This window comes from Ischnura elegans, chromosome 1 (assembly GCF_921293095.1).
Source record: "Ischnura elegans chromosome 1, ioIscEleg1.1, whole genome shotgun sequence".
In the NCBI taxonomy this organism is placed as follows: Eukaryota; Metazoa; Arthropoda; class Insecta; order Odonata; family Coenagrionidae; genus Ischnura; species Ischnura elegans.
Genome location: NC_060246.1, coordinates 78,506,594 through 78,533,264, shown reverse-complemented (window position 1 = coordinate 78,533,264; position 26,671 = coordinate 78,506,594). Strand labels below are relative to the sequence as shown.

Here is a 26,671-nt window from a genome sequence, read left to right as displayed (position 1 = left end):
TGAATTCTTTTCCTCAAAAGGAGCTTACATTCTCCGCGGAAATTACTTTTTAGCGTATGGTTTTAAGTGGTACGTACGTATTTTGAGTAAAAGCGTTCAAACTTCTATTGAACGAGAGTTTTTTTCCCGAATTGAATGTATCTCATTCCTGGTCATCTAGCAACGCTCGGCAAATGTCAACTGAGCCCTTGAGGCCCTGAACATTTGAGGCCCCTGGGTATGTTTTTACATATTATAATATATATGACAAGTACGTCCCGTATGATTTCATATCAATTCCACGTCAATCACTCCCATTTATATTCTGCCGTCTTTTATAGCCATTCTAGCCATGCTCCTCCGCGGCCGCTGTCGCCTTGCGGTGAAATTCACCTTGATCGAATTGTCGGGAAATAACAGAGGGAGAGAGGGCAAAAACTGGTTCTTGCACGTGTTTCGCAAAATATCCCAATTGACAAGTGCCTCTGCTGATCTTTGATGTGCTTTAATTCTTTCAATTCTCCAAGCCTGGAGAGTCTTTATTTCCTCCCGGTTACCCAAAGATAAGGTCACCCTTCGTTGACATCTCAGCACTGTGACTACGATTGGCCTGCAAATCCTTGGCGCTTACGCACTTTTTCCTCGTGAGTATGACCGTATATATCCTTGATGCGAAGTGCATGATTCATTCATACAGAGAGAATGACTTCTGGCGATCCAACTCGCGTCGAAACTTCCTAGTAAAAGCTCTGACCTTGGCCAAACATCTGTGACTCTGCGGGGAAGAATCGGTGACCTTCCAGCCTCTCCGTCGCGACTCCGTCCGAAACTATTCTATTCACCTGATGATCGAACATTCGTGACGTCGCGTTGGCTCGGGAAGGTCGTGGATAGGCTTGGTTATGTGAGATGCGAGGATAGCGTTGCAAGGAGTCCGCGTTCCTCGAGTGATTTCACCGCAGACAGCGAAGTGGAGAGTGCGAGGGACGGTTTCTGCCCGGGTGGGGATAAACGCTGCGTTTTTGCTATGGCAACGCAAGGAAAGGAGGCACGTTCAAGCCGGAAAGTAAATCCCTCCTTTTTCCTCTCGAACAAATTTGCGGTCTGGCAGTAAATGGATGCTGAATTATATAGCGGGAAGAATTCAACGTCTAACAAAGCAGAGCGTGTGACCAAGAGAAAAGCGTGCAATGGATCACGAGACACGGAGTGTTTGTGTCTTTTAAAAATGCTACGCATGGCATTTTGCTCGTATGTTTTTCTCCGTTATTATTTCCCATGGACTCGCATCGTAAGATAAGATGAATCCATTCAGAGCAGGAAGAATGGAGTATTTTCTGTAACTTAAGTGGTCCTGATTGGAAATGTAGATGCAATAATTCAGCACAATAAAACTTTGACAATTTACCGTATTAATCAAGCCAGTGATATGGAATCCTGATATCATTGAATAATATTTTTTTTGTCCAATACAAAAAAATTATTTTCGATAAAAATTGTCCACTTTGAATGAAATTTATCATTCATTCCAAAATCTGTTCCAAATATTGATGCTATGACGCACAAGACGTCTCTGAAGAATATCTGTGTAAGCGTGTTTACTGATACAAAACTTAAAATAAAAATGAAATAAAACTAAAATTAACGCTTTGTTGTTTTTTCTAACTTTAAAGAGATTTGAGTTTAATATTGAACCTTATCATTAAGGTATTCACTTGATCTTAAGTATTTCGCTGGGGGTCACGAGTTTAATGGTGATAGCCGTTTTCATTTATGCAGAGGAATCTTTCATAAATCATTCGGCAAACAGGGCAGCTGAAGCATCTTCTGCAATATCTGGTTTCATGGTTTTTCCAAGTTTATTAATTGATTGTTAGTATTAATTATGCATTAATATCGTATAGAAAAATCCATTTATTTTCACCCTTCCAATTATTTTCAATTGAATACATTTCAATTACTATTTTTCTGTTTGTCATATATATTAGGTCCTTCGTATATTATCGATGTCCCATCAATTTCCTGCGTTTAAGGGAACGTTTGCACTCGCATGTCCACCAATAATTCAAGCAGATGATTAAATTGACAAAAGGTGTTGTAACACATTCAAACGTAATCGATAAGGTATCGAACCTCCGAGTAATTCATTAAGCCTTTATTTTTTATTCAGGAATTAATTTACATGGACTTAGTGATCGTACACATAGGGGTTTGGAGGAATTTCACTGTAAAGGTGAACGAAAGATAATTGAACTCACCGGACCGGGAAATTTTATAGTGACAAAGGTAATTGGATCATAAAATGAGCGAGCTTTTAATAATAACAAAATTTTAGTTGCCGTTTATGCATGCATGCGAAATAACACTTGGCCCGAAGCGGAGAAAGAGTATCTTGCTGTTGATTAACGTAGTATTCCTGATAGGATCTACTCACAAAGCTGAAACAATATTGTCATTGAGGGAACAGTTTTTTCTCTTTGCTGTGTTCTCTCAGAGTATGATCGTATTAATATGCTCTAAGAGGAGAATGCCATAAGGCAGTTTTAGAGTCATATCTAATGATGTATGGGCCAATTACTCAGAATACTATAGAAAGAAAATGTGACAGTAATCGTAGCAAAAAAGCGATTGAATAAATAATACTTCGAACAAAACTTTCCAGGAAGGCTGTAGTCAGGAAAATGTTTCAAGGGGTGAGGTTCAGTTGGGAAGCGGATGCGTTTTTTGGGGGATCAGCTTAAGTATTCTGGAGTCTACTATTCTTACTCAAGATTTATTGAGCAGGCGTGGAACTAGGGCGGGGAAGAGGGCAATTGCTCTGGGAGGCGGATTCCAGGGGCGGCAAGATTTGATACGTTTATTATTAAAAGTTATTTAATTTTTCTTTTAAAATTATTTTACAATAATTATTAATTTATAAATTTTTAAACAATAATTTTAATAAAACCTCCTAATAGCAAATATATCCACGTGCGTAATTTCATCTACCGCGTCTCAAAAATATAGCTTACGGATGTATTATACTTTACTAGGAGAGGGAGGAAGCGACTTGGGATCAGGACTGATCTTTTGAAAATTGATCTTTGCCCCCCCTGATAAAGCTCTTAGTTCTGGCCCTGTTCTAAGAGACTGTATTCCCCAAGTATTTCGTTGGAGTTTTAACCACTAGCCTCCCATCCCTATCCCGCTCGCTGCGGCCTTACATCTAGCGCAGCATGGATTTCACGAGAGCCTTTTGTTTAGGACGTAAAGTGGGGCTAGGCAGTATTTCAAACACAAGTATTTTATGTGTATTTTAAAATGCTTGTTAAAATACTTGTGTTTATTATTAAATTTGTAATAAATCTGTAATTGGTATTAGGTATTTCAAATACGCGACCTTTATGTATCTTGTATTTCAAATACCGATTTTTTTGTATTTTCCCATTCCAAAATAAAAAATTAATTTAAAAAATACTTTTGAAGTACCTTTGATAACACTTCTGTAGGATTATGCTTCAGAGATTACTTCGTTTTCTTTAGAATCATTTTCTTCATGTTTACAACTATTCGTAACCTGCCATGGTAGGTTATATTTTTTTAAGATCTTTTAGTTTCCATTAAAAAAGTATTTTGTATTTTTAAAGGCATTACAATACTATTTGGTAGTTTGTTTTTCAAATACCCAAGTCAAAGGTATTTTGTATTTTATATTTCTAATACATTTGGAGCGGTATTTTGTATTTCAAATATTCTTCGGCCTGTATTTTGCCCAGCCCTGTGGGGAATATATTCGATTTTTGACGAACGCAGGGTAATCATTTAGCTCTGTAGCATATTTTTGCGTTAAATTCATTATTGAATTGGAAAAATTCCAGTTTCAGCTCTCAACTAGTTCGGGATCAATGGATCCAATGGGTTAAAAGTCTTAACTTCTTTATTTTGCGTAATACGGCCAACAGTTATCTCAGATTTGAAGTGGTCTGATAACCCTCCATTGGTTCCGGCTTCAGCTGTTCTATGTTTTTTGAAAAAAAGAATAAATGAGCCGCTGCTTTTAGATAGCGAGGTTGGGGAGTGAAGGTTTTTTTTACACGACTTCAACGCAAGTGTCCTTAAACAGAAGATTTTAATGGTATCATTTCATCATTTTAAGTTCCACTATTTCATTTCTTTAAATATTTTTCTTTTTTGTTCCTGTCGTTTTCTATTTAAATGAGATTTATGTCCTCAAAAACATTAAAAACCTGAATGGGAATCAAACAAATATTTGATGTGACAGAAAAAATTGGCACCTAAATATTGTACAGCATAATTTTTCCACTTTATCTGCGTTTACGGAGCACGGCTTACTGCACATTTCAATTTCCCTTAATAATTTCCTCTAACGACTTGAAGGAGAACACGCTATGTTTCACGGGAAAGTAAACGTTCGTTTCTATGCTAACAACTCATCCTTTAGTGCATTTACAAATCGCTGAGAAAACAGTCGACGCAATGATGCACATCCTGCCACCCCGAGGAAATATACAAGTCATAGCTGAGTAACTCTGTTTTGAAGTTGTCAGAAGATAAGGTTTTATTGTGAGACATTCGTATTCAGTTCATGACTCATGAGAATCCAGTGCCGTTACATTTACGGAAGACACGTCATCAAAAGTAATAGTTCTTCACGCGGTGAAGACTGGATGACAATATGGAACTGAGCCACCATAAAATCATTTATTTACGCCTCTTAGCGAGGGTAAAATACGTAAAAATGGCAAAATTCCAGAACATCACGGCACGTGTGAAACATAAATTAAATCAAAGGTGAATACGACAACATACTGCAAATGAACAGTGTTTTTTTCAGATTTCCTATTCTTAAAAAACCCTCCATGGTCAACAAATCGCCTTGAAGTCGTGAAAGAAATAGAAACAAACCATAAGTTGGACTCCGGGATATATGTTATACGCAATTTCATACTTGCCATAAGTGTCTTGGAAACTGGGTCATTTCCTTCGCTAAATTGATGAATATTCCATCAAAATGTCGAAATTACGATATGAATGCTTTATTCTAATCATGGAGTCCCAAAATTGAATTAATCTACAGGGAAAAGAGCAAATGATGGCTATTTTTTGCAGACCAACTTATACAAAATATTTTTAAATTAACGCGAATTATGGTTATGAAGCTAATGAAAAATTCCCTTTCCTTTTTAGCATTTGATTCCATCCATTATTTCTGGTATAAAATCCAAAAATTAGGTTTAGTTTTAATAAGTATACTGTCACGCACGAAGAATTTGTGCAAAATATGGATTTAGAAATAGCGTGGGGACGTAAAAGAAAGGCATATAAAAGGTTTCTGTTTTTAAGCCTAACAAAATGTTGTCATGCTCTTCAATCTGTTCTTCCTTGAGACATTACCGCCATCGTTGACAAACAATTAATACATTGCGAAGACCGAGCATCGGCCGAAGTTAAAAAACAATTTCATTGAGGTCAGTCGGAAAATTGGCGTGCCCTCGAGACGTATGATAGTGATGTTTTCATCCATTCTCAGCTTCCTGTGGTTAACAATGCCGTGGCAGATTTCAGGAGACCTTCGAGTCAGTCTTCCTATCAAGGTCTTAATATCTTCCACGTGCAGTACTATGACCCGCGTTGGTCAACTTTCCTTCAGGTGTAAATAGGTCAACTCGAAACTCGTGCCTCGTGCTCACCAGTCATGATGTGAAATTCTCGAATCACAAACAAACGGACTCGGATTTGATTCAAATACCAAGGCGACATACATTTAGGCAATATTTTTTTATTCTGGATAATACGATATCATAAACTTTCGATATATTTGTTTCGGGTGTTCATCTCCCGACTTTCTATTGAGATTAATTAAGTCTTTCAGATTAATTAATTAGGATTTCTGTATTTGCCAGCTAGAAAAGTCCCATTGATTCAGTCAATCCGTTTTTTTTTCAAGTCTTGATCCCCTGAATTTCTGTTGAGATTAAGTACTTAGTATCTCTTCTTTTAGTATTTGCCTCCTAGAAGGATCTCATCGAATCAATCAATCCGTTTTTTTTTTCAAGTGTTGAGCCACCGACTTTCTGTAGATATCAAGTCTTTAGGATTAATTTTTTCTTCTGTATTTTCCTGCTAGAAAAATCTTATTAAATCACAGCATCCTGCATTATGGTTGAGAGAGGCAAAAAAGCCTCAGATGATAAGCATAAATATAAAAACCTCCCTCAATTCAAAGCTTCCTGCGCTCAGCCCCTTTTCCGTTAGAGTCCACTAATAAATTTTTGTTTGACATTTGACTACTCTTAGGGACCTTTTAATTGTAAAAATTTGCTTATGGGTAGTCGTCAACTTTTAAAGCTAGTCTATTCTTGACCCGTCGCAAGCAAAAAAGGTTTGAGTCTTTCATTCGCGGAGATCATAGAAGTAACATTCTTCACTCATTTAGAAATGAGTTGTAAACTTTAGCTAGTACCTTAACTTATTACCCAATCTTCCAGTGATCATATGCTAGGTTTCCACATACTATCGTTTATCTCCACTAATTACTAGTGATAAGCCCGTACAAACCTCATTATTTACAGTGGCATAGACATGGATTTTTTATAACGCTTTCCATTCATTATAATCATCTTGTTCTTGACATTAGCAGTACGATAGAAATATATTGGCCTTAAATCACAATCAAAAAAGCCATTCCTATGACTTAACTCAGTATAATATCCCTACGTTAATTAATTCTGAAAATGCTCTTTCCCTCAACCCCTCAATGGGAGGTCCAGTCTATAGATTCATCGACTCAATTTCTTTTAAAGGTTAACGGTTGCTGCCCGAACTCCCAACCGACTACTTGTGGAGAAGAATATAAATGTAATTTTGATGTAAGACGCAATAAATCTCCATTCTCGCCAAATCCTATATGTTTCAGTTTGCATGCTTCATTTCCGAATCGTGAATTCCCAGGTGAAGTACTTTTTTACAATGACCCATTTGAGAAAAATTCCCTCTCCTCTTTATTTATTCCCTGAGCTGTTTTTAATATCTAATAAGGATTAAATGTTATTTAATATTCGCATTCGTTCGTAAACGAATGTTTTCGATTTGATTTGCTTTGAAATAATCACGAGAATCGTTTAACTTTCTTTTTTTTTTATTTCGAAGAGAATCCGATAAGTAAATACTCATTTCGTTCAGCAACTTCTTCAATATTTTCTTCCGTCAGTGAACCCGGAACCTTAAGTTATAACCCACCGCCTTAGTTACTGTACCAGTATACTATTTTTCCGGTAATAAATTCACCACTCGGGGAGACCGTCAATTCTCGTTAGTGCCCGCGTTATCACAAAAACAACAGGGTCAATCCATTTCAAATCACCCAATATAAATAAAATTTGTTGCTCAACATTTTTAATTTTCTTGATTTTTTAATCATGAGTTCCCTATGGGTAGACAGTCACAAAACACTATTTGAAAAAAATTTAGAAGCCATATTTTTTTTTTGGCAGCCATTTTTAAAAGGGCGGCTGGGCAAATTTTGATGAAAAACGTGGTTTGCATAAAGTTAAATTTCGAAGCTATTTTAAAAGATATCAGAATAATTCAAAAACCAGTGAGTTTAGCATGAAATGAGCTATAGGAATTCATTGTTTTAATTGCTCTATCATGAAAGAGAGTCAGTCAAACTCTTTCTGCAAAAACTCGGGAAAAATTTGTCAATATTAACTTTTTAAGACCTAAAATTTTTATGAAGGAAATGAGACTCACTAATCAAATTTTATTTCTGTGTTAAATACTTAAATAACTATTTGCAGCATAAGTTTTAGTTCTGAGAATGCACTCCTTTTTTTAATACGGGTTATCAAAAATAGCTGAAAACCTTTTAACGTCAATTTTCGCAGGTCAATAACTAAAAAGGGACTGAGTGAAAACAAGCGAAAATTTTACAAAATGTTATTTAGACACATAAGAACATCTCCAAAAAATATTATGACTGAGACTCTACTACATTTAGAGTAGTGGAGCAGTGAATTTCAGAAAAAAACGCTACCGTTCCATGCGCTCGTGCAGTGCAAGTTAGCAAACAAGGGCTTGATTAAATAATTAAATTAGCAATAATTTTTATCTAAAACAATTACTTTACACATAAAATTTTATTTATTTATGTAGGTCTGCCTTACATTAATAATAAAAATTGATTTTATAACTAGAAATATTTTGTATCAGCAAAAAAAATACTGAATTATAACATAGAAGTTAATGCACTTATGTTTACAAAAAGTATTTATTTCATCTATTGTACTAAAAACCATGCATATCAATGTGTAGAATATAAAAATATGCAAGAATGCATTTGCAAGTGAATAACCTTTCTCAATTGACATATCAAGTATCATGTGTCATTAAGTCAGTGAGAGTTTTGCAGCTGTAGTCTTAAATTCTCCCATCTACAACACTTTGTACAGCCTACAACTACGTAATCAATTACTTATAAATTGATCTCAACCCTGGTAGTTAATTTCACCATGTATTCAGATGCACCAAATTCCTCTATTATTCTTTTCTTTGACCATGATCTTGGCAAGAGGCTAATTATCTTAATTTTATCGTCTTTACTGGAATCTTTGAATTTTTCTTTCAGATGGGTAATAAATATATCATTCTCACTTTGTTCGTTTTCTGTACAATTAGGATTTTGAGCCTTAAAGTCATTTTGGAAAGATTCTTCCAATTTTTCTTCCATCCTTTCGCTTGACTGCACTTGTAATTTTATCATTTTTTCTATGTAAAGCTGACAGTCGCTGTTCAGTGTTTAGCTTCGTTATTTTGCACAAAGGAGATAATTCCAAAGTTTCGCAAATGGATTCTACTTGTTGCAAATATTTATCCTCAACAAATTCAAAAGGCTCAGGAAGAATTACTGTGTCATTTTCAACACTATTTGCCCCTTTTTCTGGTTTATTTACAAATATTTTTGATGCACAAGTTGGACATAAAGCTTGTCCAGGAATTAGGTCAATATCAACATTTTTTTTCTTTGAAAGGTGTTCAAATAGAATTTTACGCAAACCATTTTTATCTGTTCTTTTGTGAGTACCGAACGGGTCACAACATTTTTTTCCAAAAATGTGATAGTATTTTTCTAAATATTTATCCCTGTGGTAATGGAAAATGTTTGTAATTTCCTTCGAAACTCTTAATTTAAGCGAAAATTTTTCATCAGGTGGCATGTCTTTCACTCTTATTAATTCTGCAGGCACTTCTTTCTTGTAATGTTGTTTATGGCACTGTTCACTCAATAGTTCACCCACAAAACAACTCATACTGAATCCTTCACCACAGAACAATGAAAATCCAATTTTAAAACTACGTGGACAGAACACGTTCTTAAGTCAAAGATCTGTAATCAACTGAGCATCACCTATCTCCAACCCCAGTGAAAATTTTGAAATAAAATGTATATATCCTGCAAATCCAGAAACTTCATTTGTCATATAAAATGTAAGCATTCCCCCTCCTCCTATAAAGGAAAATCATCAAAGGCCCGCAAACTACGCATCAACAACCACAGGGCAACATGGACATCTCCTCACTTTGTCTCCTTCAGTGTTGCAAAATATTCAGCCACTGTCACTTAATGATTGCTACAATGTAACTATTTTGGCCTCCCTTCCCACAACATACCACCTACTCAGTAGACTTAGTTCACTGAAATTAACTTAATTCATACTTTTGTTCCCAAAGCTGAAGTTGGTAGTGCCACCAAAAATTTAAATTCTGTGGTTTGAGTCTTTATTTTATTGTATGCCTTGTGCCTGACCTGGATACTGATTGACTAATTGTTAATATTGGATACATTTTACATAAATTATATACAATTTATAAATCTGTACACAAGGTGTACTATATGATAAAATGTTTGTTTTTTTTCAAATGATACATATAAATATATAATCAGTTTACTATTCACTACCAGGGTTGAGATTAATTTATAAGTAATTGATTACGTAGTTGTAGGCTGTACAAAGTGTTGTAGATGGGAGAATTTAAGACTACAGCTGCAAAACTCTCACTGACTTAATGACACATGATACTTGATATGTCAATTGAGAAAGGTTATTCACTTGCAAATGCATTCTTGCATATTTTTATATTCTACACATTGATATGCATGGTTTTTAGTACAATAGATGAAATAAATACTTTTTGTAAACATAAGTGCATTAACTTCTATGTTATAATTCAGTATTTTTTTTGCTGATACAAAATATTTCTAGTTATAAAATCAATTTTTATTATTAATGTAAGGCAGACCTACATAAATAAATAAAATTTTATGTGTAAAGTAATTGTTTTAGATAAAAATTATTGCTAATTTAATTATTTAATCAAGCCCTTGTTTGCTAACTTGCACTGCACGAGCGCATGGAACGGTAGCGTTTTTTTCTGAAATTCACTGCTCCACTACTCTAAATGTAGTAGAGTCTCAGTCATAATATTTTTTGGAGATGTTCTTATGTGTCTAAATAACATTTTGTAAAATTTTCGCTTGTTTTCACTCAGTCCCTTTTTAGTTATTGACCTGCGAAAATTGACGTTAAAAGGTTTTCAGCTATTTTTGATAACCCGTATTAAAAAAAGGAGTGCATTCTCAGAACTAAAACTTATGCTGCAAATAGTTATTTAAGTATTTAACACAGAAATAAAATTTGATTAGTGAGTCTCATTTCCTTCATAAAAATTTTAGGTCTTAAAAAGTTAATATTGACAAATTTTTCCCGAGTTTTTGCAGAAAGAGTTTGACTGACTCTCTTTCATGATAGAGCAATTAAAACAATGAATTCCTATAGCTCATTTCATGCTAAACTCACTGGTTTTTGAATTATTCTGATATCTTTTAAAATAGCTTCGAAATTTAACTTTATGCAAACCACGTTTTTCATCAAAATTTGCCCAGCCGCCCTTTTAAAAATGGCTGCCAAAAAAAAAATATGGCTTCTAAATTTTTTTCAAATAGTGTTTTGTGACTGTCTACCCATAGTAAACTCATGATTAAAAAATCAAGAAAATTAAAAATGTTGAGCAACATTGCCTGGGTGATTTGAAATGGATTGACCCAACATCATAATTCCTACCATAATTGCATTGAACCCACCTAGTTTTCACGATCTGAGAGTTGTGGGTGCCATAATTAGGATATTTATCACGTGGGTACATCTAAACGCCTTCAGCTGTTGAGACGTAAGACGACTCAATAAAATGACTAGAAATTTATTGATGCTTTTAAGATAATACTAGGCTCTCGTTCCCAAAAATTACCGCACGATAATTTATTAACGGGGTGCGTGGTAGCCTACCGAGTAGAGCGCTTGACTGTTGACCGAAGGATCCCGGGTTTTAATCTAGTTTGAAGCCCTGCGACATCCCCAAACGCAAAATCCTCGAAGTGTGTGGTGGCACAGGGAAAGGAACTTGCCCGTCCACCCCGAATGTGTACAAATCACGCGCATATGGCTTAGTCACCGCCGAGCTCTACCCTCACCTAAATCTACCAACTTAAGATATGAATCACCGAGTGAAAACATTTTGTGATACACCGAGTAATAATTTAAAAACATTGCCACTCCGTCGCGAAGAGGCGCACCCACCTCGAAAGCAGAGCAGCGGATTGACACTCCAGCTGTTCGCGCCTCGTTCTCTCGCGATCAGTCCACATCACCAACACCATCTCCTTCTTCCTCTTCCGCGGGTTATCTCAGAATTATTACGAGAACACACGCCCAATGTCAACACTTCCTTCCAATTACGCCACAGCGCGTCCGTTCGCGTGGACGCGAACTCGTAATACTGCGCCAGAAATGCGTTGCTCCCTCCGTCCACTTCACTTCAACGTGTTGAATCGCCTGCGGAAGAACGTCCCCGAACACCTTGGCCCTTCGCTCTGCACGCGAAGCACTCCGCCCGGGAGGGGGGTCAAAGGAGTGTGTCCGCCTCCTTTGTGGCCTCTCGTCCTTCCCTTGTCTCCTCTTCGCTCTCCGAACACACCGACAGAGGAGAGTGAACTTAGCATTGTCGTGATTCGCAAGTTTATTGCATACCCCTTCTTTCCAGTGGCGTAAAAAAATAAACAAATGAAGGGGACGCTCCGTTCCGTACGCCCCCTTCCTCGAGAACTCAGCACGAACTGCGTCACGAATCTCTCCTGAACAGGGCTTTCAAGGCAGACGGAACTAACCGCATTTGCACTGAAAGAGTATGTTTCTATGGGAGGAGGTCGAGGAGCAGGTTGGTGTATATGAAAACGCGCATTATTCCCGTACATATTGGCAAGTTCGCTGGAAATTATCCCTCGTCCTTTCTGCGACATGTCACGGGGAGCGTGATACGCCATTATAAAACTGCGAATGAATAGTGTCGCGTAGCTAGTTATTTGATCCGTGTATAATCACTGTTCCACAGGTATATGATTATTGACGCGCTTCGCGATTTTTATAGACTCTCACGCGATGCGGAAATGAAAATCCCTACTCATCTATTTTTTTTACTTGATCGTCAATCTTTCGGAAAATTTCAATACGCGTTTGAGAGTAATCCTCTCCTAATTCTACATAATTTAGCATATATTCATTAAACATATCGTGAAATTTATCACTTAACTTGTTCGGAGGTGTAGGGAGCTATTACATCCCGATTAGGCAACTCATGTTCTCTATGTTGAAAGAACGTTTCGCGTGATGCGTCTAATTGGTATTTTCCCTTGAAGTCGTGAAAGTGACTGCTAGAAGAATGAATTAAGCGATTTTCTCAACGGATTTTCCGGTAATGGTGATGGGGTAATAATTTGTTGGAAAGGAGATCTTCGGATATCTCTGGAATCCGAAGTTTCCAACAGTTCAGCAATCATTCTGATAGTGCTCTGAACTGATGGAGACAAGCTTATGAAGACCATATCACTTCAAAGAGAAATAAATTGGACTTCGAATAGCAAAACTTGACTGAAGTAAAAAAAGATGGAGTAAAGGAAAAAAAATGAAGACAGAAAGTATGCTTGAATTGAAGAATTTGAATACATTGAGAGCAAGCTCTTCCGTGATGAAATCATGCCACTCAGTGTAATCATCATCTTAATATACAGTCTGTTTTCTTTTGGCAATACCATAGCCAGAGAGTCAAACTGTCAAAAAATGTTTGATGTGCAATCGTAAAAAATGAGAGGGAATCTGTTAAACAATAGCTGATAAAAAATAATCACGAAATGGAAATAATTAATTTAATAATTTGATCCATACAATAGCTTTAGATATCTAAACATCAAGAAGTTCAATAAATTTTGTTGTAAATACAGTTTTACTCTCTTTATAGTTTTTATTCAAATGCTAATTGCGATTATTATTAAAGAAAATCTTAGTTGTGGAGCATTGTCAGAGACTGTGGATTAACTGACGTAACTGTGGTAGATTAAATTAACTGGAAACTTTGTTATGGAGAACTTTAAGCACCGATACTAAAATAAGGCATCATGTTGGAACGAACGCGCTCTAGCGGAAAGATAGCAGTGTGAAGGGATATTGGAAATCAATCATCGTATGGTAGGCATCTGATGATAATACATCTCTTTCCTTGGAGAAGCGGATAAAAATTCATTATTTCCTGTCAAGTATCGTTGAGTTCCGACTTTCCGGCCACCCAATATATGGTTACATCGGGCGATAGATGGCTATTAAAATTCAGCTTTCATCCATCAAGAAAATTGTTATGTATATAAAAAATTTAATTTTTGCCGATATCGAATGATCTTTAGCTCGATGAAAATTTAATCTACCATTGTCGACGCTCATGAGGAATGACGGAAGTTATACATCTCTGCTTGCAGCAAGGCCGTTGTTTGTGTTTGAGTGAGTGACATCGCCGGAGTGATTGGATGGAGAGGGATGGGAGGAGGAGTTTGCGCTTTCAGCAGTGATTTCATTGCAGCACACGCCGTTCCGAGCGCAACCCTGCGAGTCTCGTTGTGCCTCAACCTCTGCCTTCAAAGTAAAAGCCTATCCATTACAACGAAAGCGCTCTTCCATTGTGCGTGCCGACCTTCCCATTCGCAGAATTCCTTTCATCTGCGTCGGGGGAAGGCAATGTTGCTACATGTCCTAACGCTCTTTTTTATACCTTGGTTTTTTATATGTTTTATGTATGGCAGGTTTCAGGAAGTAATCCAATGCAAGTTATTCACTTTTTATTCGTAAAATTATGAAATCTTGATGCAATTTTGAGCGCTTGGACTTCGTGGATGGTATGTAGACTTTGAAGTTCATTTCCAGGCGATTTTATGTTTACTTTTTGACCACAGTTTCTCTTTTTTTCTTCGATATACTGTCCCTGTTTTTATTTGATGGAGGTAAACACATTTCCCGTATTATTTTATGATGGAATATTTTCAATTTGTTTCCTGAAAAGTGACATAGAATGCACAAAAAATTGATATTTTCTGTGGAATCCTCACAGCAGGAGATAAAATTCCCTGATGGCGAACGAGGACTTATTCTTTCAAAACACATGGAACGCGAAGTAAAAACATTTTCGACCGGAAACATTGTTTGTTGGCCCTTGTGAACTATTTATTGATATGGAGACCGATTTTGTTTTAAAGAAAAGAAGCGTGTAAAATCATGAAGTTGTTTGTACTTTTAATGTGCCCGGATATCCTAACGTGATGGTAGAAACGGAGAAAGTATCACAGGGTCTTGTGATCAATATCGCAAATAGAGTTAGTAACATTTTCATTACTTTTTAAGGTAGTCGACTTCCCAGTTTGAAAAGCGTTGGGTGCCTTTTTTACGTTCACTACCCCAGGAAATGTACCTATGCATTCCATTGCAGTTACAGTTGATTTTATCCTCTTTCAATTTAACTTAACACCTACGTCTCAGGTTATAACATTGAAAGTCGGGTATTTTTATCTTGCATATTGTAAATGTTTGTTTCGTCATTTTTATAGTTCTCCATGATATACTTTGACACCTGACTTTATGGTTTCTATTTTGATTCATCATGCCTCGCAAGGATAAAAGAGTCTCCGTAAAAACCTCAGATATCATCCCAGAAAATCATCCATACCACGCCCTACGCATGCCTCAACCGCCCTCAACGAGAAGGAATTTTAATTCGCGTCTCGGAAGCATTTACCTATACTCTCTGGCATACCCAGAAGATTACTGTAATTAGCTCTCGACATTATTAGCATATACGAGGCATCTTTTTTGTGACACGCTGCAGGTGTGTTGCTTCCTCGAATCTTGTTTCTCAGGAAGATAGCGTCAAGTAGGTCGTTCGAAATAATGCGCACCAAGCTTGCTCTCACCGTAGGTATTTCTTTCTATTTTCCTTTCTTAACAAGAGAAAATAGGTCCATATCTTGGTTGAACCCTTCTGTATGTATCCATGTTACCGCAACTTTTCTGTATTGTACAAGAATTTCCCATTTTTTCAACGAGCTTTAAATTTCATGGCTGCGTAATATAGGATACAGGAAGATAGAGAAAGGCATCCCTTTAAAATAAGTCTGCGAATGGATAGGGTATTTTTTTCAGTAAAGAATTAGCGTAACCTCCACGAATCTTTCTCGTGTACTCCATGGTAATCGCTGCCAAGGATGAACGAAAGTGATGGAATGATGACAAAACATTTCGTACCATAGTCAGGTGCCCTTACCTGATCATGATCTGACGATAATTGTGGTGTATTGAAACCGGTGTTGCAAATGAAATTGTTTGTGGAAAATCACTTGTAGGTTTTAATTTACAATATTTTAGAATTCCTCCGTATTAAGCCTGAATCAACTCCCTGCACTGGCATCAGATTTAGTTTCCTTTCCCGAAAACCGTATTTGGATCCCGACAATGATGGCCATGAAAAAAATGGGATGTTGACTCCCGACCTCATATCAACAAGGAAGATAATGGACTCTAATGCCTGTGACCAAGATCGAGTTGGTCAAATAAGAGACCGCGTTATGGTGCAACCGTTACGATTGTCTTATTCCGGTGATATGTTTTTTAAAACGGTATCTTTTATTGATATCATCAGTTTCTTTCCATTGTAAATTTGATATCCATAAAATTTAATAGTGATGAGGAAGTAGAAGTATTGAGACTTTAACAATGTCTATCAGTTTTTAGCTCACTGACTTTTTCTATTTTCAATTTTGAGGTTTTAACGGTGACTTCACCTCATGGCTTCTGCGTGGCTTGGGCCTCCGCTCCTTGATATATTTACACGGAGAACACCACTGGGTTATGGTATAGAGAGAATTGCAGTCATGTTGTGCGTTTGTAGGATTACAAAGGACGTTTGACCTATCGTCTGCATTTTGCCTGTCACTAATAATCTACACATATCTTTCCATTCTTTTCTATATTCACGGCCAATTTCTGAATTTACCCCTTTAAATTTTTTGACGCTACCGTGAACCCCTATGATCCGTCATTCATATTCATAATTTACGGCCCAAATGATGAAATTTCCTTACCATTGCTCTAAAAATAAACCCTTTTATTCATTTAAGTAACATGTGGGGCAGCAAGCTGAATATTAAGTAATTGGAATGAGAGAACTCCATCCACGTTCATAACTCAGTGAAAGTAGAAAATAAAGATGATGTTAAGTGTGAAAATTAGGCTAACATTAGCACGATACGAAACTAAAACTAGAAGGAATCAAAACGTTGTACGATTTAACTGCGTTACAGGTCACCACGATTGGTGCACACTACCACAGGCAGCCAAGCTCTGACTGAACACAAAAAATGGAATGTAAGAATCTTTCAGAACTCTTCCCATTCTTCAGAATCAGTCTTATTTGTTAGTAAGTGGTTTTTACTTGTTATTCATCCGTGAATAAAATTGTTACTTCTGGGATGTGTATGCTCCGTGAAAGGCGTAGCAAAATTAAAGTAAAAATCATCCGAGCTTGAGAATATGCCTGAGTGTCACGCCTTATTATTAGGCATATAATCGAGGGAACTACTCCGAAGATGGTGCCCGGATGGAACACTTGATATTCGAACTTAATGTCGTGGAGAGTAATTTCTGATTGTCGGCTGATTTCTTCACCTTGAATTCATTGAATTTATTTCAACCTTGGCGGTGATAAACTGGAGGTGAATTTGCGATTGTGAGAGTTCCTCTCAAGTTCCATAGCATCACGCATATTACTAACGATTGTAACATCGAGCGATGATCTCGTTGAGCAGATGTGAATACGTCACTGCAGATAACGGAACGGAACGAGTGCAATCATGCCGCAGAGTTATGTTAGATTCATGATACGATGACGGGAAAGTTCTCCAACAATCCATTCTGAAATGGAGTCGATAATAGAGGTTATGATTGAATCTCGTCTTCGTAGACTGTCGATATCATCGTTCACTCTGTTTTGAGTAACTACTCGTATTTATTTCCAATACATTTCTGACTTTGCATCGTCGGTACCTGTGAGAATTCTGCTCAAATGCGTTGTGAAATATTGACAGTCGGTATCCGAATTCCAATTAATATAGGAAGTAAAATCCTTAAAAAATAGCGTGTTTCACACTCTTAGCTTCACTTTTGGCAGATCTATTCTCCTCCCATACTGACTTGATGAGCCGAGTCGATTGATGACTTAACGCTGCAGCATTTCGACAGCATACTCATATTTTGCGGTAAAAGAATCAGTGACTCCATTCCCTATTGACGATGGCAAAGTAAGCTGTCGAAACGTCGGCCTGTAGTCCACTCTAAACCGGTTGGGAGCCCAAGAGAGTTTTTTTCCGGATGAGTCAGTGGTTTTTCTCAGTCCACCATAAACCGGTTTCGGAATTTTATTTCCGATTTTAATTGATATTCGGATTCTAATTTACTTTATTTCAAGTCGAAAGCTATCGGAGAGATGAAGGGTCCAATCCATGAATATATCCAATATATCCATATCCAATGAATCGGGATTATTTGACGAAAACTGATGGTGATGATAACAAGGAAACAAGTGAAAATCCTTAGGATTTCCGCTCGATATAATTTTAAATTTGGAGGAACGATGAGGAAGTTCTAGCACCGAAGCAAACATATTTTATAATTTCTCTACATTATGTAGTACTTTCACTCAGTTAGTTTACCATTAACGTTCAAGGCTAAATGTAAGATCTTTTCTCAGAAGAGATATCTACGATATCAGCTCCAGTCTGATCTGTATTTCGGATGCGTAGCATTCCAACCCATCTATCGTAAGCACAGATAGACTTTCGATAGCTGTTACGAATCAGATAAAATTATATTTGATTAGTGAGTGAAAGAGTGATTCATTTTCTTCTGAAGTCAAACCTCACTTAAAGTTATGAAAATAATCACCGCTAGCATGATCAACAAATGTACCGGCTGGTTCATAGGAATGAAAAATAAGGTTTCCGCAATGTAGCTACTTTTATATATGTATAGTTTACTGAAATGATATACGGTGGGCGGTGTTCGTCCATACCTTTCAAAATAAACATCATATCACTGAAACTCTCATTTCAATTCACGATTAAGAATTACTTTCAGTTCACATAAGCGAATGAATTTTAAATTTGCATAAATTGAATGCTGTCACTGGAATTATTTTCATTTCCTGGGAACTTCATTTAGCTGAGAGGCCTCTTGCTTGTGTACTATTATTCATCTTTGTTTGCTGGCGCGCAGCAAATGAAACGTCATCATCTAAAAGCCCTAACAATTCCATTGGTAGTTTTTATATAAAAGAGCTTTCGAAAAAATTCTAATGCTCTTCTACTACATCAACAGGTAACATTTATTGACACCATCCTATCTTCAGAGATATCAAAAATCGTAAAGGGCTGTTTGATCTCGCCTCATTATGATTTCCTCATCAGAAAAGGCTCCCCTAGGCTCTAGCAACCGCAGATAAGAAAAGTGGTCTGGATTAGGTCTCTTTGCGTGCGGCGCGAGCTAATCTATCCTATTACCTCTGGTGTGCACAAGTTACATTGACTCGGCTGGGCTTTCTTTTTTTATTTTACACCTCTCTCCAGGAACATTTCACAGCATTTTTATGACTCCCAAATCGAGCGATATTTTCAATTTTCCTCGGAACAAATTTTTGACAGTGAAAACCTTTGCGATTGCGAGCGATTTTATTGGCGTTAATGTGGTATTGCTTGTAAGTATTAAAAGAAAATAATGATGGCACTTTTCCACCGGTTTATTTAAAGTACGACGCGTTTCAACCGTCAGGTTATTATCGAGTACAATGAGGATTAATTAGTCGCGGAGCTGTATTTATACAGAACGGAAGGGTGGCAGGTGGAAGGGGAAGTTTGGGAGAGGTATGCGTCATTGGGCGGTGCGCTTTGGGAAAGGTATGGCAAGGAGTGGGGAATGTCCAAAATATATTTGTTCGTTCCTAAGATAAATGGCTCCTTCTTGCACAATTTCCAGTTTTTCCAAAGTGTCCAGTCTTCGGCCTTTTTTCTCCACGTGGACGATCTCCGGGTCAAAATCACATAAATGTTTATCTTCGAGGAGATGTTTCGCCACGAGAGAGGTGGTATCTCCTCCCAGCATTTTCTGTGCTCCTTCACACGAGTATCGAAGCTCCCGCCCGTCTGACCGATGCACACTTCATTACAGTCCTTATTTTTTAATCTACAAACACCTGATTCTTTAAGGTCGGGAATCTTATCTTTAGTGCGGCAAAGCAGCTTGCCCAAGGTGATTGGATTATAGAAGCGAGTTCGAAGTTTGTTATTAGGGATATGATTGGCAATTTTGTAGGATAAATCGCCAATGAAGTGAATTTCGCACCACTTCTTGGTTTCTGGTGGGCGGCACAAGGGCACACAGATTTTTGATGGCAACGTCACGTTGTTTTTTATTTAAAAGTCTGTCTATTAAACCGTCACTGTAGCCGTTCACCCGAGCTATGTTTGACTAAGGTGAGTTCTTGTTGGAATTCCACCGGTTGAAGGGGTAGGTGCGGTATAGATTGTGAAGACAAAGTATGTAGTGCATCTTTTTTTACTTGTACCATAGAGTAAGCTTATACTCATGATCAGTGGCGCAGCGAGCGAGTTTTGGGGGCTAAAATCCCCCCAGAGCTCAGAGAAATTTTTAAGTTTAATCCATTTTACTTATTTGGATCAGTATTACTTATAGAATAGTGTAAGGATTAATCACATATCCATCAGAAGGCCGTAAAACTCGCCATTTTGAACCATTATTCTTAAATTTTTTCTAAAGGAGGGCCCTCGCAACTCCTGCTTACCCTGACGGGTATGCAATACCCCCACACCCCTAAGTATTATTTGTGCCTAGAACCCTCCCTAGCCTTAATTCTTCGCTGCGCCCCTGCTCATGATCACTATAAGTGATAAGCTTCTGCATTCAATTCTGTGTGCACGTCAGTTTGGAGATGTTTTCCATTACTTAAACTTTTGAATTCATCATCCATATGAACCTATTGACACAAAAAATTGTAAAATCATGCGTGTGGCTGAAGTACGTACCATATCCCCATATAAAAGCCGAAATATTCGCGTATTGTCATTTAAATTTGTGTGTATCTCAACTGTATCCGAAATTCTTCATTAAGGCATAAAGCATGACCCTTCTTTAAATTCAGGTATTTATCTGTCAGTAATTCAATCAGTAGTTTGACCCGAAAGTTTCTTTGGATAGATGAGGTTGCAGCTCACCCCAGAGTAGGCCACAGACGCATGGATAGCTCAAATTCGGGACAGTTCCTCTCCCTGGTCCACCTTTCACATATTTTTGTTTGCGAGCATGCGCAACCTTCACTAGGGATTTGTACCTGGAACCAAGTGCTCTACCCACTATTATACCACGCTCCCCTCCCAATTATGATAATTTTAAATCATATTCATCATTAAAACTTTGCTCGTCATTCTCGGAGAGTTTTATTCTCGCTGTTTACCAATGAACCGCCGCGGGAGAGTGGAAAATAGGACGAATCGGAAGCGGCACACGTGCGAAGCCATCCTCGGCGTGTCATTTGGCTTCCTTCCGTCCTGCGTGGGTTGCGTTGCGGTTATAATAATCATTGTTAATGTCTGTCCAAAATTATCATTCGCCTTATCGATGATTAGCGGACGGGTAAAACCAACCACAATGCAACTCACGCGGGACGGTAGGAAACCAGATGACACGACGAGGAAGGCTTCGCACGTGTGCCACTTCCAATTCGTCCTATTTTTCACTCCCTCTCGAAATCCGGTGGTTAACGCACAGCCCGTATGCCCGCGTACGGCGAGCGACAATGTGCTCCCGAACTCGCAGAATCACAAGGTCGGAAGATCGAGTACCGCACGAATGGCAATTGATCGATTCGCGCTCGGAAAGCGACGGCGTGAAAAACGCTTCCTCACTCCCGCCAGAGCTTTGCGGTTCGCCGCGAAATACGGAAGAGACCTGAGCGTAGGGAAGAAGGCAGTGCGGTTATTGTCGAGGAATCGTCTCGCCACAACGTTGCACGCGCGCGAAAGTGTGTTAGTTATGGGTTGGTGGGTACCTGATAATTCACGGTGCGTTTGTCCCCCGTCGAAGCGAAAGATTGGCACGGAGAGGGAAGCTGTCTTTCCAGTACTTGTAGTCACCGAGGCGTCCAACAGCTCCGGTTTCAGCGCGGTCGGCGTGTCTCTCTCTCTCTCTTGCTGCGCTTTCGGCGGGAGACAGTGGGGACGGACGGAGGGACGGACAGACCCCCGACGAAGACTCCTTCGTCGTCCGATAGGTGGTGAACTACGCCACGTGCGAGGGTCTCTCCGAAAGGGGTGGGAATATCACGGGGAAGAGGGCGGTCCACGTTCCGAGAGAAATCCACAACTGGCTGGAGGCTCTTTCGGTGAGGTTGGGGAAGGAGGTATAGTGACCGCCAGCAGGCGAGATGGAAGTGTTCTTGCCACGAGCTATCTGTTTTTTCATCCGCTCGTTTTTCCTCCCGTCACACATTCCCCCCTCCTCCTATCCTCCCCCTACTCATTCCCCCACCCCTTCCTCCCGCCTCCGTCCGCCGACAGTGTTTTTTCACCCTCGCCCTTTGCCCCAATCGCTAGAAGTAAAACCGACGGCGTCTCCACCTCTGTCCCAACCCCTTTATCCTGCGTCTTTTCGCCTCCCCTAATCCCTTATTCCCCAGCGCGATCTCCCCTTCGAATCCAGCCCACATGAATGAAAAAAGATTGAACTCGCTGGAAACCAGGACAAAACAATACCTTCCAACAGCATCTGTCATCGAATGTCCTTGGACCGACTTTCGCCCAACCTTTGAATCTTTGGGAATTCGAAGTCGATAATGTTTTTTTTTTAATGATTCAATTTCATCTCTCCAGCAATGTCAACAATAGTGCGCTCCATTAGTGATAAGCCATATGGTATCTAATGATCAGAAAATCGTTCATTCATGTAACGAACAAGCTATGTTAAATCCGATATTTTTTTAAATGGAAGGTTTTTAACAGGTGCCTATGAGCTGGACTTACCAAGGCACGTGGCGAGGTTACCCTCTCATTTCACCTTCAATCGGTTTAGCGGTCCAACCAGTGAATAGGTGACAAACGTGAAACTTTTCCAAATGAAAAATTTTCCCAAGTCAAACGAAGTGTTTAAATTTCATAGGCTTCAATTTCTTCGACTGCACATTTTAGTTAGGTGTCATTGACCTGTATTTTCCTCGATTTTCGTCCGTAGTTTCGACATCTGGATTTGCGCAACATCAAAGCGAGAGATTGATGAAAGTGAATGTCGCGGCTGCCAGATACCCATTGTCTTGGTACCAGGCACTGTTCCGTCCTACATTAATAATTGATCGTTGTAAGTTCATTTGGTCCCCTACTGCCTTCGGCTTCTCGGTTCACATTCCTTTCTATTGAGCTAAGTAAGTGATGATTTGGCTCCAGTCTACGACGACTATGTGAACCGGTGGAATTATTGATTTGCGTTTGCATGGCAGTTTTAAGTTGAAAAAGTTGGGCTGGCGATTTTTAGTGAAGTATCCCCAGTCTTTTTCTTTCCCCTTGAATATACATAAATGATCATCATCGTCAAACGTTTTTCAAGGAAACAGAATTCCAGTAAATTCTTCATATTTTTAGGAGAGAACTCAATGCCTGAATCTTGAATTATTGTTCATATAATATTATTTTGAACTACCATTGAATTTTCCCTGGAATACCTCATAATAATGAGAGAATAAACAGTATATTAAAAAGTCCCTATTTAATTCACATAATAAACGTGCCTATTTCCTGGGTGATTACCATACAAATAATTTATGCGCGGTTATACATATTGAAGTTTGATCTTTAGAAGAGTAATTACAAAGGTCATGACGATCAAGAGTGTACTGAAAATTTTGTTTATGGAAATAATTGAGGCTCTAAAGAAGGACAATATGTACAAATCAGGCTTCTTCAGCAGCTGTAAATAATTAAACTCGAATTTATTGAAATTCTGTCACAGAAACGTAGAGTATACACTTTTTTCCATTTAGTTATTGGAATCAAGCGTTCCAGGAGTATATTGCTTATTTTCCTAAATTGACATCAATTATTCGGAATTGGTTTTCTTGTTAATATACTTACAATAATTTCAAGTTAATAACACATCTGTCGAGTAAAATATGTAATTGATGAACCGATGCTATACTGAAATTACCTATTAATTCCAAAGTCCATCGCACGCGTACCTATTCCCGTTGACAATTTAAAAAAATTCTTTCGTGAACATGAAATCTTTGATGTGAGACATTTAAGTGCAAACTTAACCCAAATTTCACTGCTGGACCCCGGTAAACATCGTCCTCATGACATTAGGAAGTAGCGAAAATATATGTCCTCCCCAGGCTCGGAATGGTATTTTAACCTTGAATCTCTCCTCATAGTTGATTTCTAAAGATAGGTCTACAATGTTATGAATGCGAAGTGGTTGCATCCAGAAAATCCGGTTTCGACAAGGGTTGGTGGGGAACTTTACAGCCTGTCCCCCCCGGAGATTATCGTCCCTTGGATGTTCTGCCGACGGTTGACTTTTTTAACATTCATTCTAGTTCGAGGTTGTTTTCGGTTTGGGTCTACCATAGAACTTGGAACGAAGGTAGGATAATCCTCTGCAGCTGCTGTGATTCGCCGAACTACGCTGATTGAGTTAAAGGTAAAATACTGTTTTTGAATAAAAGTCGGCATACCCGAATTTTAAGTGTTGCATCTCGGTGACAACTCAATCGGTAATAATGAAATGAACCGATAGGAAAGATAATTTATTCACACGTTTCTTTGTTGCTCTAAGAAATTCATAATTAAATCAGCTGTTTTTTCATACGACTTGGCATAAAAAATACGGCTTTTACGCTCGGAAATCTTACACCTCGAACGGAATTTTTTCAAGATCTTCTCCGTGCATGAATTTCAGTGACCGTACAATGGATGAACGGACTCTGTAAACGCATATCTCAGGGTAGAATGAAACCTTTGAAAAACGTATACGGCAGGGTTTTATTTCATTGAAATTACTAAAAATCTGACAAAGTCGGGTGAAATAGAAGATAGAAGTAAAAAAATTCTTCGTTGGGGCGAGATATGAACTTGAAAGTCCCTGCTTCGATCTTACCCTTAGTCATACAATAAATATTAAATATTCCTGTGTGAACGCAACTTCAACTTCGATATGATTATCGAAAAATAAGAAATACACCCGAAAAGAATAATCTAGTCACTTACTTAAAGGTAACTTAATTAAGAAAAAATAAAGAGGAAATAAACCAAGATTGGTTACATATTTTTCGTTGAATTTTGTGTGTTGTTTGAGAAAGCAGTTAATAAATGAATAAAAATAGCTGTGGGTTTGCGTATTGACGGAAGTCAACCTTATGACTCTCTCTTTCACTCTCGATCTTCTATATTCACTTTTGATTTAGAGCATAGGACTGATGGAAAACTAAAGAAGACCTTGAGGGGGCGGTTGATCACAATAAAAGATTCAAAGAGGACCTAAAATCACTTCAAAGAAGATTCTAAGAGAAATTTCACAATATCTATTTTCGTTGTTATTAAAATGCAGTTTCATGCCACAAAGAATTATTCATTTCCAATTCTGCCAATGTACATGGATATTTACATCTTTAGTTTAGTGTGATTAATGCAAGCACATAACAAGTACTCTGACACAAGAAAAAAATTCTCTCCAGATGTCGCCAAAATGTTTGACGACTAAGTTGCTCGTGAGCTTGCAGTAACGGTAGGAAAAACTTCTAATGCTGGAACCCTTTTTCTCCGGGATGGCATCGTGGCCTGGCATTCGCCCGAGACGTGAGGGAAACCGGCAAAACCCCACGCAGACCGCCGTGTTTGTAAGAGTAGTGAGATGCTGTGTCGCTTGAGATAATATTTTTCTGCCATCTATATCTATCCTTCCTCGCCCATTTGCTCCAGATTTCACTCATTTCGTCACGCATTTCGCTCGGTGCGAGTAGATTTGCGTGTTCGCCACTGTCCCACTTCATTAAAACTGAGTCATTCGCGCGTTTTCATCACCAAGGTAGCTAAAACACTGTTGGCCATAGCCTTGGTCTCAATCATCCCGGCCCATTTAGTATACGCTGCCAATGCTTGGGACCCTCATGAAAAAGGCTTAATAACAGAGTTAGAACGCGTGCAAAGAAGAGCTGCCAGGTATGTGAAAGGTCGTTACGATAGTCTTGTTAGTGTAACTGACCTCTTCGATAAACTCGGATGGGAATCTCTGTCAGACCGTAGATTGAAAAATAGACTAAACCTTTTAGATAAATTCAAGAGCAGTGTCTTTTCTAACGAAGTTAGCCATATCTTACGGACGCCAACATACTTCGGAAGATCAGATCATATTAATAAAATAAGAGAGATAGACTGTAGAACTGACATATTCAGAATTTCTTTTTTTCCACGATCAATAAGAGATTAGAACGGTAGCGATAGAACTCATAAATAGATTAGATGAATTGTAGTGTAGTTTAATAACCTATGTAAAACTTAGTTTCTTAATTTTATTATTATTACCAACAGCATGTGGTAGCATAATTTGTCAGAATGCGTGACGTTTTTTGGATTGTGTGGTGTGCATGTGGGAGTCCAATTGCATGCTGTATGCTGGTGATTGATCACCCCCTGCCAAACACCCTAGAGGTGACTCGCAGGGTATTATGTAGATGTAGACCATTGCTACCGCTCAAACCGACTCGGTTCAACGTCCTGTTACCAGGGCCGGCTAAATGGCCGGGCAACCTGGGCGACTACCGCAGCGACGTAGCTAGGGGGGCGAACAAACTTCCGGACCCCCCGTTTAATTGGAGGGTATTCTATGCCAAACTCCCCGTTAGGGCGAAACATTGATAGTTTGCCTGCACAATTGTTTTGCCTTGAGCCGGCCCTGCCTGTTGCCATAACAGCATGGCTAAGTGGCGAAAGCGCCGCGAAGGTGATGCTTATAGTAAGTTTCTCGATTTCCTATTTTCTGGGAGGTCTTCCAAGCTATATAGAGATAAAAATGAATATAATTTAAAAAGTGTTTGACGTATTTACCTATTTCGTCAAAAATTAATCCGCAATTGTGCGCTGATGTTTTATCAAGTTAAGGCGTGTAGTTATAATTTGTCGCAGGCTTTTAATTTTTCCCTTAAATCGGACTTTTTC

The 26,671-nt window shown here is 38.4% G+C and overlaps 1 protein-coding gene across 4 annotated transcripts in view; it reads right to left on the bottom strand.

Annotated features, from left to right (window-relative positions):
* The window catches only part of LOC124163820 (facilitated trehalose transporter Tret1-2 homolog), an 80,052-nt gene that overhangs the window by 27,772 nt on the left and 25,609 nt on the right, over positions 1 to 26,671 (bottom strand). For 2 of the 4 annotated variants that reach the window (XM_046540929.1, XM_046540944.1), the window contains exon 1: positions 21,520 to 21,922. The exons of 1 other annotated variant lie outside the window; for it this stretch is intronic. The gene's annotated coding sequence lies outside the window, so the exon portion shown is untranslated. Of the gene's footprint in view, positions 1 to 11,612; positions 12,089 to 21,519; positions 21,923 to 26,671 lie in introns of those variants that run through there. One more of the 4 variants, XM_046540936.1, reaches the window with a different exon arrangement.